This window comes from Cherax quadricarinatus, chromosome 77 (genome assembly GCF_038502225.1).
Source record: "Cherax quadricarinatus isolate ZL_2023a chromosome 77, ASM3850222v1, whole genome shotgun sequence".
Taxonomy (NCBI): Eukaryota; Metazoa; Arthropoda; class Malacostraca; order Decapoda; family Parastacidae; genus Cherax; species Cherax quadricarinatus.
Window position 1 is genome coordinate 390371 of NC_091368.1, and position 13359 is coordinate 403729.

Here is a 13359-nt window from a genome sequence, read left to right on the forward strand (position 1 = left end):
ACGGAGGCGCAGTCAACAGTCCTCCTCTCTTAATGACACGGAGACGCAGTCAACAGTCCTCCCCCCTTAATGACACGGAGACGCAGTCAACAATCCTCCTCTCTTAATGACACGGAGACGCAGTCAACAATCTTCCTCGCTTAATGACACGGAGACGCAGTCAACAGTCCTCCTCTCTTAATGACACGGAGACGCAGTCAACAATCTTCCTTGCTGAAGCTGCTTATTCTGCATTTTGTTTTCCACTTACTTTTGACGCTGCTTTCATATATGCTTTGTAGTGCATGTGCACATTCATGCACACTCACGAGATACACAGACACACAGACGGACGGACGGACGCACGCACACACACACACACACACACACAAACTCGATTAATTCATCTGAAATTAAATAATTTCTCTTCTTTTTTCAGATAATTTGACAGATCGCTGCAGGTAAGAAGGTCATATCAACCAGCTGTTATAACCTGGAAGTAGATGGTAGAGGAAAACCCATCTACTGTGAGGTAGATAATACCGTCTACTGCGAACTATGGACAATAAAAACAACGAAGTAATTAAAAATATTACGCAGAACAATAACTCACGTGGTTATCCAATCACACAGATATAAATAACAGTACATCAATTACCAGAGATAATTGTTAACTCTCCAAATTACACCACAATTAAAGTAATTACGGCTGCACATTACTACAATTAACAGAGGTACTTAGTCCTGTGGACTGTGTAGGCGAGTAGAGACTTAGTAGCACCCTGGAAGTAGTCCAAGAAAATTTGCTTAATGAAGGGAATTGTAAGTTTATGAGAAGGGAGTACTGGGCAGAAAGATACTGGTGTCCCGAGAAAGATACTGGTGTCCCGAGAAAGATACTGGTGTCCCGAGAAAGATACCGGTGTCCCGAGAAAGATACCGGTGTCCCGAGAAAGATGCTGGTGTCCCGAGAAAGATGCTGGTGTCCCGAGAAAGATGCTGGTGTCCCGAGAAAGATACTCTTGTCCCGAGAAAGATACTCTTGTCCCGAGAAAGATACTCTTGTCCCGAGAAAGATACTCTTTTCCCGAATAAGAGACTGGTGCCCCAAGAAAGATACTGGTGTCCCGAGAAAGATACTGGTGTCCCGAGAAAGATACTGGTGTCCCGAGAAAGATACCGGTGTTCCGAGAAAGATACCGGTGTTCCGAGAAAGATACTGGTGTCTCAGTAAAGATACCGGTGTCTCATTAAAGATACTGATACCCCATTAAGATACTTCCACCCCAATAAAGATACAAGTGTCCCATTAAAGATACTGGTGTCCAAATAAAGATTTCGACGACTCAATATTAATCAAGATTACCAAGAAAATTTTGATATTTTGAAAAAAAAAATTCTGGGATATAATTAAGAATAATTTTCTGTTCTTGTATGGTATAATTGTCTGAATTAAATCTTTCCTCTCTTGATATAATTGTTAAAAATGTTAAATTATTCCCTACATTCTTACTATGATAGTGGTTACCATGGTTACCAGTTTTCCATAATGGTGGTTAAAATAGCTAGCAGCCACCATAATGGCAGTAAGAATGGTTATTAGGCTATTAAAGTAGCAGGGCCATTCAGGCAGCAGTCAATGGTGTTTACCCAGACCTGAATAATAGTAACTACCATCACATGCTGTGGAGCTGGAAAAGCGACCTTATGTGCGAATCACTGTTGTTATTGTTGTCGCTGCTGCTGTTGTTACTTTTGCTGTATTCCTGCTGCTGGTGCTGTTATTGCTGTTGCTGCTGCAGTTATTGTTGTTGCTGTTACTGTTGTTGCTGCTGTTGGCTCCGTATTACCCCTACGAGTTTGACACTTAGTTATTCTCTCTCTGTCCCTGTACTAATTCAGAACCCTTCCTGCAATCTTTCCTTCTCTTCTTATACCCTTCACAAATTTTCATCTCTTCCTCACCTTACTCTTCTTACTCCTTCCTCACCTTACTATCCTTCCTCTCCTTCTCTTTTCTCTCTTTCCTCATCAAAAATCTAAAATTATTCCAAGGAATAATTCTGTACTCCTCCCAGTAGTTACCATCCAGTAGTTACTATGATAACCATCCAGTAGTTACTATGATAGCCATCCAGTAGTTACTATAACCATCCAGTAGTTACTATAACCATCCATTAGTTACTATAACCATCCAGTAATTACTATGATAACCATTCAGTAGTTACTATGGTTACCACAGAGTGAACGAAAGACAGTCCATGAAAACCAATCACATAAATTCAAACTAAAGAGTACAAATAGGTAAGAACACACACACACACACACACACACACACACACACACACACACACACACACACACACACACACACACACATATACTGGAGTATGCAGCACCAGTCTGGAACCCACACCTGGTCAAGCACGTCAAGAAGTTAGAGAAAGTACAAAGGTTTGCAACAAGGCTAGTCCCAGAGCTCAGGGGAATGTCGTACGAGGAAAGGTTGAGGGAAATCGGACTGACGACACTGGAGGACAGAAGGGTCAGGGGAGACATGATAACTACATACAAGATACTGCGGGGAATAGACAACGTGGACATGGGATGTTCCAGAGAGGGGACACAGAAACAAGGGGTCACAACCGGAAGCCGAAGACTCAGACGAGTCACAGGGACGTTAGGAGGTATTTCTTCAGTCATAGAGTAGTCAGGCCGTGGAATACCCTAGCAAATGAAGTAGTGGAGGCAGGAACCATACATAGTTTTAAGAAGAGGTATGACAAAGCTCAGGAAGCAGATAGGGAGAGGACCTAGTAGCGATCAGTGAAGAGGCGGGGCCAGGAGCTGAGTCTCGACTCCTGCAACCACAATTAGGCGAGTACAATTAGGTGAGTACACACACACACGGAGCCATCCCCTAACCAATATTCATCATGTCAACTAACCCTGAAAAAAATCTGTTATATTATTATATCCCTTTGTTATTTCTCTCTCTCTCTATCTTTTGCTCATTTCTCTAATGTTTCTTATTTCCTTGCCTATTTTTTTTTCTGTGTTCGACTAAGTCGAAATCCATGCCTTTTTTTTTTTCAGCGGTAACAGTGTAAACAGATGCGTCACTGGCAATATAAACACAAATGCAGTATAATGTGATCCTTTATTGACTACGTTTCGCCCACACAGTGGGCTTTTTCAGTTCTGTTTGTGACTTGAAAAAGCCCACTGTGTGGGCGAAACGTAGTCAATAAAGGATCACATTATACTGCATTTGTGTTTATATTGCCATTGTGTCGGTATTTTATACCATTTATTTCCAGATGCGTCACTGGAGTGTGTGGATGTGTCAGGGATGAAACTTAAGAGAAGAGCAGTGAAAGAAGATTTAGTAGTGAAGGAAGAAGACTTAGGAACATAGAGAAAATTTATTAGAGGATTGGTTTTTTTTCTTTTCTGTTAGAGACCGTAACCAAGCCATAAGCTGCTCAATTTCTTTATCCCTCTTCTAATCTTCACAGAAGCCGTCTTGATGGTTGGTTAATTTGCCTTTAAGTTTATCGACTACTCAAAAAGCCATTCAGGCTGAGGGTCACCTGTTCCCTGGTGAGTAATATTTTAATCCCTAAAATAGGGATTTAAATACTCATCATATATCTTGTGCAGTATCATTTAATCTTAGTTCCAGTTTTGTCGGTATATTTTTCAGTGGTTTAATATTAAGAATACTCGTGACTTGACTGGCCTAGAGTGCTTCATTACCTCTGTTAACCTGACCTTCAATGTCTTTCAACCTCTTCTCCTGATCTGACGTCAAGCTTATTAATCCCACTGTCGCCAGCAAGAACCAAAACGTCATCTACAGATTAATTTTCAATTTCAATGTTAGTTGTGAGCACAAATATTTTTATAGACTCTGAAATTAACGTTAATACACCTTGCACTCTCTCAAACGTTGAATATTTATTAAAATGCGAGTGATTAAGTTTTTCTCTCCATTAACCTACATTACTGGGTATAAATGTCAAGTTAGTTTTTGTATGTACCTCTCTAGTTGAGAATACAACCATTTTTATGATACAAGAATTTTGAATGTGTCTTCCAGTTACAGCTACTGCAACTTCCCTCACTCTGTATTTTCTTGTTTTATTTTTTTCCTTGTTATACTTGTCTCGTTTATATTTTCCAACTCGCTTATTTTTTGCTCTTTCTCTTATTTGCTTTCTCTCACTTTTAGAGATTCTTCATTTTTCCGTCACCATCTATCACTCGTTTATCATATTCATTCTCTCTCTTCATCTACCTCTCGTTTTCTTTCTCTCCCTAATGTTCTACCTCTCTCTCCTTGTTTCCCTCCTACTCTCCCCGTCTTCCTCCTGCTTTCCCTGTCTCCCTCCTACTCTCCCTGTTCGTCTCCTGCTCTCCCTGTTTCCCTCCCGTGTTCCCTGTCTCCCTCCTGTTCTCCCTGTCTCTCCCCTGTTCTCCCTGTCTCCCTCCTGCTCTCCCTGTTCGTCTCCTGCTCTTTTTGTTTCCCTCCCGTGTTCCCTGTCTCCCTCCTGTTCACCCTGTTTTCCTCCTGCTCTCCCCCTCCCTGAGCTGTCTGTCTTCTCCATGATTGGAACAGACGCACCTTCCATCCGCGTTCACCATGGGCTCTGGCACAACATTTTTACTCCCCACACAAACCCACGCAGCAGCCAGGGGCATTCCTCAGCTCTTTCTCGTCTGTTTGTTTTGGGGTGAGTGGGATTGAGTGAGAGTGAGTGGGACTGAGTGAGGAACAGCGAATGATGATTATTAGATTATATAGACCTCACATTCATCCTACACATTCATATATTTCCTGTACAATTTCATGTGTGTGAGTCGTGTAGTCCAAACAGATATTTTTCCGGACACTTTCTCAATAGTTTTGTCCATGTTTCAGCTTGAGCAAGAGAGCTCGGCAATCTGGCCAAATTTGCCTACCAAATAGTGAGCAGAAACTCGAAATGTTTTTGGTTTCATTATAAATTATTCCCCAGCCTAGCTGGCTGTGTCTCCTTAGTTTGGTCGATTTCAAAATTTGTTTATTACATATAGCACAAGGAAATAAGAGATGTTCACGTGATGTTCACAGACGTTCTGTTATGAACATCAGAGATTTTGGGTGAACTTTTGGGTCTTTAACTAAAAATCGAAGAAGCTTCTAGAACATATCTAAGATCTAGTAAATATGTAGTGTTCTGTATATATGTATTATCATATGTGTGCACACACACATGGTAAAGGGATGTTAGGAAGCATTTCATCAGTCATAGAGTTGCCAGGAAGTGGAATAGTCTGGCAAGTTACGTAATGGAAGCAGGAACCATACATAGGTATGATAAAGCTCATGGAGCAAGGAGTGGACCTAGTAGCAACCAGTGAAGAGGCGGGACCAGGAGCTATGAATCGACCCCTACAACCACAATTAGTCGAGCATACATGCACACATGCGCGCACACACACACACACACACACGGTGCTTGGATATAAAGCACTCAATTATAAATGATTCCTCTTCCTGAAACTACCGGCATCAAAGACCATCTTGTGGCTGTACTGCGAGTTACATGCGTCTATGCGGCTATGATGCAGACTCACATTGGTATACTGCTAATAATACTTAGGTATAATAAAAATATTTTTTAATCATTATAATAATGTATATAAACGATATTAAGATCATTCTCTAGGTAATTTTTTGGCCTTATGCTAAAGCATTTCTCTCTGAAACTGTTCAAGGGAACTTTTGATGCTAGTGAAGGGCTCTTGTTCCAAGAAATTACACTCACAAACCATTTCATAGATCATACTTGACTACCTTTCATACCCGAAGTGCTGTATAATCCCTACGGGCTTAGCACTTCCCCTGGAATATAATACTAATCATGATGATGAAAGTATAATAGAAACATCATGCGATAAGAGTCCGCATGATTGAAAAAATTATTTAATATCGTAGAAAATCTCATCTTCGTGTTTATGTTGAACTTTATAGCCAGATTTTGCTAACTTAGCTTAATGAGCAAGTCAGTAGATCATTATGCTACACAAGATGTGTTTTTTTTATTTTTCTTTAGCAAGATTGAAAAAAGAAACTTATGTAAAGTTTAAGACACTTATTAAAGAAAATATTTGACCACTAGTGTTTTTATCAGATCTTTGGGAACACTACCAATTAAATATATTTCACTGGTGCTAAGAAATTTTTGTGGATCTCAGCGTGATAAAAACTATGTTTAGGCTCCATTAACCTAGAAAATCAAGTGCTGGCTGTAGGAGCAATACTTGCTGACAAGATTAGCCGACTTATTAGTAGAAGTGCTGGGTATTATTCTTGAAAATATAAATATGTTAATTAACCCAGTATATAAACCGCCTTCAGCAACGACTAAAGAATTCACAGATTAGATAAGGAAGGTATGTCTTGAATGGGTGGAAAATCTCACACCAAATATTATCCTCCTCGGAATTTTCACATGAAGAATCACTGGTGTGTGATATAAGTCGTATTCACCAGGAACAATGCTCCAGCAAGTCGTAGTTGATAATGAGTTTCAGAAGACCTTCGTCAGCGTCAGGATACCATCGTGTTTTTGTGTCAGGCAAGAAAGCTATTGATGATGGGAGAATAAACATTAATAAACTGATAAACAAAACACGTACAACACCTGGGTACCTTCACTGTTTATTTACCAAGTAGCTGGTAAAAAAAAAATACCTAAAGATTGATACTAATTTTTCCTAGAACTCAAAAAAAAAAATCGGATTGCATATCAAGAAACTGAAAATATATTCTTATCTATTAAGTTTATAGTACAGTGCAAAATAACAAAAAAGTAAATGCAATAGGTATAATTAATGTAAAAAAAAAGAGTTAAATTGACCTAAAGAGTGTGGAAAGCATATTATGTCAGGTCACTATTTTCATACAGAGATTAACATTTCAATTTGCATAATACCTCATACAAACAAACAAACCATTCAAATCAAGTGACCTGAATGCTGTTTGGAGCTCGTTTTTGAAAACAATATAAATCTAATTGACGATAAACGTTTTAACTTTTTAAAAACAAAAGAGATACCTTCAGTATTTTTTTTAAACTATTTGTGGGGATATTATTACAACCATGAAGTGCTAAACACATATGGGTTATATAGCGGCTGGGGGAGGGAAGGTTATCAAGTTTGATTTAAGGTTTAATTCCATAGATCAAGGGAGCTTCAATAGCATCAAGGCACGTCCCTTGATGGTACTCACGTAGATAACATTGTAGGTGTAGATCAATGAATTAGCTTCAGAAAAGTATTGTACCTTGGAGACTTAGGTACCTAGGAATGGCTTCTATTTGTTACTAAGTTTCCTAACTTAGTGTCTAAGTGTTACACAGCTAGTGTAGCACTTCAGAGATTAGTGTGGCACTTATTTCAGAGATTAGAGTAGCACTCATTTCAGAGATTAGTGTAGCATTCATTTCAGAGATTAGTGTAGCACTCACTTCAGAGATTAGTGTAGCACTCACTTCAGAGATTAGTGTAGCACTTACTTCAGAGATTAGTGTAGCACTTACTTCAGAGATTAGTGTAGCACTTACTTCAGAGATTAGTGTAGCACTTACTTCAGAGATTAGTGTAGCACTCACTTCAGAGATTAGTGTAGCACTTACTTCAGAGATTAGTGTAGCACTTACTTCAGAGATTAGTGTAGCACTTACTTCAGAGATTAGTGCAGCACTTACTTCAGAGATTAGTGTAGCACTCACTTCAGAGATTAGTGTAGCACTCACTTCAGAGATTAGTGTAGCACTTACTTCAGAGATTAGTGTAGCACTTACTTCAGAGATTAGTGCAGCACTTACTTCAGAGATTAGTGTAGCACTTACTTCAGAGATTAGTGTAGCACTCACTTCAGAGATTAGTGCAGCACTTACTTCAGAGATTAGTGTAGCACTTACTTCAGAGATTAGTGTAGCACTTACTTCAGAGATTAGTGTAGCACTTACTTCAGAGATTAGTGTAGCACTTCAGAGATTAGTGCAGCACTTACTTCAGAGATTAATGTAGCACTTACTTCAGAGATTAGTGCAGCACTTACTTCAGAGATTAGTGTAGCACTTACTTCAGAGATTAGTGTAGCACTTGCTTCAGAGATTAGTGCAGCACTTACTTCAGAGATTAATGTAGCACTTACTTCAGAGATTAGTGCAGCACTTACTTCAGAGATTAGTGTAGCACTCACTTCAGAGATTAGTGTAGCACTTACTTCAGAGATTAGTGTAGCACTTACTTCAGAGATTAGTGCAGCACTTACTTCAGAGATTAGTGCAGCACTTACTTCAGAGATTAGTGTAGCACTTCAGAGATTAGTGCAGCACTTACTTCAGAGATTAGTGCAGCACTTACTTCAGAGATTAGTGCAGCACTTACTTCAGAGATTAGTGTAGCACTTACCTCAGAGATTAGTGTAGCACTTACTTCAGAGATTAGTGTAGCACTTACTTCAGAGATTAGTGTAGCACTTACTTCAGAGATTAGTGTAGCACTTACTTCAGAGATTAATATAGCACTTACTTCAGAGATTAATATAGCACTTACTTCAGAGATTAATATAGCACTTACTTCAGAGATTAATATAGCACTTACTTCAGAGATTAGTGCAGCACTGACTGCCTAACTTCTCTTTCGTCAAATTTCAAATATTTTAATATATATTTTAATTTTCACAATTAGATTTCCTTTCGACTTTGAAGTAAGACTTTATGTAGGGTTTTCTTAACTTATTTGATTGTTAAATATTAGTGTGCCAGAGACTGACCATTTTGAAAACTTTCTTTAAGTCTCTGAACTAGTACTTAATCCCTCATTAGAGTTCAATTAATGTATAATTATGGCTTTATTGGAGAGTTAACCTTTCTCTCTATAATTATATTTACCAATAACTTTAGTTAATTATGTAAATGGTTCACATAACGATGGCAAGTGTAAATTTCTCATTATATTATTTACATAAACTCCCGTGTAAGTGGTGAGGATAATTCTCCCTCCTTCACATTACTTTCATTAACTTCAAGAGTCCGTGTGTGGATTTCACACATTTCATGGTTAATGAATCTAGTGCTAGTAATTACAGGCTTTTACAGCGAGAGGGGAGGAATTTTTGGAGAAATAAGTTAGAAGTCACCGGCTTGAGCTGCAGCCGAGGTAGAGAATGTCCTCTAAAACACACACACACACACACACACACACACACACACACACACACACACACACACACACACACACACACACACACACAGGCTTCCAGCCTGTCCAGGCTGGCAGCTTGGTCCAGCAACTGGCTCCTTAAATTTAAACTCGCCAAATGAAAAGTCATGAAGATCGGGGAAGGGCAAAGAAGACCGCAGAGTATTGGCTAGATAGCCAAATTTTTGCAAACCTCACTCGAGGAAAAGGATCTTGGGGTGAGTATAACACCGAGCACATCTGAGGAGCACATCAACCATATAACTGCTGCAGCATACGGGCGCCTGGCAAACCTGAGAATAGCGTTCCAATACCTCAGTAAGGAGAAGATTGAGACACTTATGCAGCATATGGAAATCTTTATTCAGGAAACGTTTCGCCACACAGTGGCTTCATCAGTCCAATACAAAGAGGAAGGCGTAAGGAGAGGAGGAGAATGAGGTAATCAGTCCCTCAACCTGGAGTCGATGTGTTCAGTCCATCAATCTTGTAGAATGTACAGCATAGGGCCGTAGACGTGGCTTATATACTGTAGTGAGGTGACGTGAAGCAGATGGAGGCGGGGTCATAGTGGTACTATCCACTAGTCGAAGTAGGTCTTCGTCCAAAGGTTGAACACTTGTTCAACCTTTGGACGGTTTTTCAAACCATTCATCACAACTGTCAGACACTGCAGCATCATGGGATCTTGTTACAAAGAATTCTTCAACACTTGTTCAACCTTTGGACGAAGACCTACTTCGACTAGTGGATAGTACCACTATGACCCCGCCTCCATCTGCTTCACGTCACCTCACTACAGTATATAAGCCACGTCTACGGCCCTATGCTGTACATTCTACAAGATTGATGGACTGAACACATCGACTCCAGGTTGAGGGACTGATTACCTCATTCTCCTCCTCTCCTTACGCCTTCCTCTTTGTATTGGACTGATGAAGCCACTGTGTGGCGAAACGTTTCCTGAATAAAGATTTCCATATGCTGCATAAGTGTCTCAATCTTCAACTTGTCGGTTTTTCAAACCATTCATCACACACCTCAGTAAGGAATAGATCAAGACTGTTCACCGTGTACGTCAGTCCCATAATGGAGTATGCAGCCCCAGTTTGGAACCCACACCTGGTCAAGCACGTCAAGAAATTAGAGAAAGTGCAAAGGTTTGCAATAAGGCTATTTCCAAAGCTAAGGGGAATGCCCTGCGAAAAAAGATTAAGGGAAATCGGTCTGACGACACTGGAGGACAAGAGGGTTAGGGTAGACATGATAACGACATACAAGATACTACGAGGAATTGACAAAGTAGACAGAGACAGGATGTTCCAGAGATGGGACACAGAAACAAGGGATCACAATTGGAAGTTGAAAACTCAGATGAGTCAAAGATATTAGGAAGTATTACTTCAGCCATAGAGTTGTCAGGAAGTGGAATTGTCTGGCAAGTGACGTAGTGGAGGCAGGAACCATACATAGTTTTAAGACAAGGTATGATGAAGCTCATGGAGCAGGGAGAGAGAGGACCTAGTATCGATCAGTGAAAAGGCGAGGCCAGGAGCTATGAATCGACCCCTGCAACCACAAATAGGCGAGTACACACACACACACACACACACACACACACACACACACACACACACACACACACACACACAGGGAACGAATATAATTAGGTCCATTATGAGGTGGCAAGTTTCACAACAATTGTAAAATTTACAACATATTACGACAAATTAATGAGAAAATTATGCACACGTATATTAATAAGAGAACCAAACATATGTGAATAAGCGAACCATGCGTCCACATGTTACCGGGAGAACTATGCATGAATATATTACTGGCAGAACCACGCACATATTATTGAAAGTATTACGCATGCATCTGTTACCTAGAGAACCAGGCGCGCACATGTTAATATGGGAACTACGCAGGCATATATTAACAAGAGAAACACGCACGCATTATTAACAGCAGAACCACACACACGCATATTAAAAAAAACATAAAAAACCATCGGGCGCAGGACGCATTAATATATCCGTTTTAGCGTTGGTTTATTTGGTGTGACAAGTTTATAGACATATAAAACCTCCCACTTTATGCACATGGCAGAGATATCATGCGATGCACGTTTTCTGTTTCACTACCCAACACCCAACAACAAAAAACAAAAACATTACACACGCAAAAAAGGCACAAAGCACATTCACGCAGATAGACACTGACAAAGAAAGGTTGCAGACAGATCTAGACAGGCTGTAAGACTGGTCAGGTAAGTGGTTGTTTCGATTCAACCAAACGAAATGTGTGGTTGTGAAGAGTGGGGGCCAAGAAGACTGGATACGGAGTATAGGCTAATGGGACAAGGCTGCAGTCCCCACTCAGGGAGAAAGATCTAGGGGTGAGCATAGCGCCAAGTACATCGCAGGAGGCTTACGTCAATTAATAACCTCTGCAGTAACTACTTGTTTGACAAATTTAAGTGTAGCCTTTAGGAGTCTCAATAAAGTGTCATTCATGGTCCTTAGCAGGTCAGGCTCATCTTGGAGTACACAGCACCAGCATGGAACCTTCACTTCAGAAGCCATGTTAATAAACTTGATAAATCCAGAGCTAAGGACTATGGGTTATAAAAAGAAGCTAAAGGAATTGAATCTGATGACACTAGAAGACAGAAAAACTAGGAGAGACAAAGAAAATATTCATAGGAATTGACAGGATAGAAATAGGCTGTTGAGAGGCGGAAAACAGGTACAGATGGAAGGGTACAGATGGAAGGTACAAACACAGATGAGACACTGGGATGTCAGGAAGTATTTCTTGAGCCTCAAGATGGTCAGGAAGTGCTAGGTCCTGGATTAAAGCCACAGAGGAAGTTTGTTTCATACGAAGTTTTAAGAGTAAGAATGACAGAGTCAGGAGCAATTTCTCGACCCCCTGTAACCACATATACGTAAGTTAAAACACATACATACAAAACAAAGAAAGCAAAAACAAATTTCCCAAAAAACACAAAAAAACATCCCCATTTCCATCCGCGCTCCGCTCGTCCAGTCGGCTGTTACGTTTAATAGGGGAAATAAAATTTCCCTGCCAGCTAGTGTCGCGAGAGGAAGATGCCGGGGAAAATTCCCTCCCTCCCTTGTACTTTTCCTCATATCTTTTTCATAATTTTAAAGCTCAAGTTATCAGTAAAATGCAATGGAACTTGACTAAGGAGTGGAACTGCCATCACTACTGCTAATACCACTACTGTCGCTAGTAACGATCCATTACACCAGTACTACTGCTGCTAGCAATTCATTATTACTATTACTGTTAACACTACCACCACTACTATCACCATCACCTCTGCTACCACGAGTACTACCAAGACCACTACTATCACCACTGCTATTAACACCACTAGTACCACCACCACCACCATTAATTGTGCTACTACTACCCCATCACTAGTGCAACTACTACCCCCCCCCATCACTATTACTACCATTACTATCACCACCACCACTCCAACTCCCATCATCACTGCAATTACCACAACCACTATCACCATACTACCCCAACTATCACTGCTAGCACTATTTCCACAGTCACCAACTTCCACATCTACCACGTCCAGACTAAGAAAGACACACATGTGTGAGGTCTTCCTTTCTCATTTCTGCTCTCAGCTACTCTCACAGTCCTTGAAAATGCGAACAGTGATAGAAGAAAAAAGAATCTCCACTTGGGAAGGAAGTGTAGGATTCAAAATGGTCACTGAACCCTTGATGGAAAGTACAAAGTTCACAAATTATGCTTTCCACACACACACACACACACACACACACACACACACACACACACACACACACTAAAACCAGCAGTGACAGCACCACCATCTAAACCATCATACACAGTCTATCTTATACTATTCTGTATGATCCTCAATTATTTTGTCAAGGCTGCGTGTATGCCAATCTATCAATAAAGCGCCGCACTTGTAGACTATATTTCTGTTGACTCTACACTTGAACAAAACTGACTTTCAGATATTATATTTGCCTGCGCAGAGAACCTCTGATGTGGCTGGTCTTCCGGCTACATGAAGCGATGGAATTGGTGACCTCGATA

The 13359-nt window shown here is 40.3% G+C and overlaps 1 long non-coding RNA gene across 2 annotated transcripts in view; it reads left to right on the plus strand.

Annotated features, from left to right (window-relative positions):
- Nucleotides 1–13359, plus strand: part of LOC128701980 (uncharacterized) — a 181934-nt gene that overhangs the window by 124452 nt on the left and 44123 nt on the right. Inside the window, exon 3 of one of the 2 annotated variants that reach the window (XR_011394156.1) lies at nucleotides 419–440. The exons of the other annotated variant lie outside the window; for it this stretch is intronic. This is a non-coding gene — a long non-coding RNA (uncharacterized lncRNA). The remainder of the gene's footprint in view (nucleotides 1–418; nucleotides 441–13359) is intronic. 2 annotated transcript variants of the gene reach the window in all.